This window comes from Megalops cyprinoides, chromosome 3 (assembly GCF_013368585.1).
Source record: "Megalops cyprinoides isolate fMegCyp1 chromosome 3, fMegCyp1.pri, whole genome shotgun sequence".
Lineage (NCBI taxonomy): Eukaryota > Metazoa > Chordata > Actinopteri > Elopiformes > Megalopidae > Megalops > Megalops cyprinoides.
Genome location: NC_050585.1, coordinates 40330301 through 40331029, shown reverse-complemented (window position 1 = coordinate 40331029; position 729 = coordinate 40330301).

The following is a 729-nucleotide window of genomic DNA, read 5'->3' as shown; positions in this document are numbered from 1 at the left end:
TTACCTGCAGATACCTCCCTGGACCCTGCTGGATCCTGACCCTGATTGACATCAAAGTTAAACCAATATAGTAGCTTCTGTACCTGTTATCCCTGGACTTTCATGCAGGTTTTCCAAATGCACCTTATGTAATTGAGTTACAGTCACTTGGACTGATGAATAGTCTTGACTACATGACATGACTTGACTACATGACAACAGTCAGCCTTTGATTTACTGTAACAAAACAAGTTATGTTCTTTTTTGAATGCTGTTGTGCGATACCTGTTACACTGTAGCCAAACACACTGTTATCATAAGCATATGGATGGATGCATTCAAGTCAAAACATCTTATTGTGCAATGCAGACAGACTTAATTAGCTTCTCTTTTTAATGGCGAGAGGGAGAGAGAGAGAGAGAGAGAGAGAGAGAGAGAGAGAGAGAGAGAGAGAGAGATGGCATGAGAGATGCCAAAGCCTGTTTGTAACATTACCCACAATGTCTTTCACGCCTAAGGTATTGGTTAATGTGTAAGTGACTCCAAATTTTTGATGAAATTTCAGATGGTGAATAAGGATTCAGAGGGTTCAGATTGTGGAGACTCCCATTATAATGGTGAATGCAAATGCATGGTGCTCTACATATTACTTTGGATGAAGACCACTTGTAGGCAGGTTTGTGTTCTTTAATGACTAGTTTCTGCTCTGTGTGTTATCCTCTGACCCCTATGATGTATCTGTAGGATTTC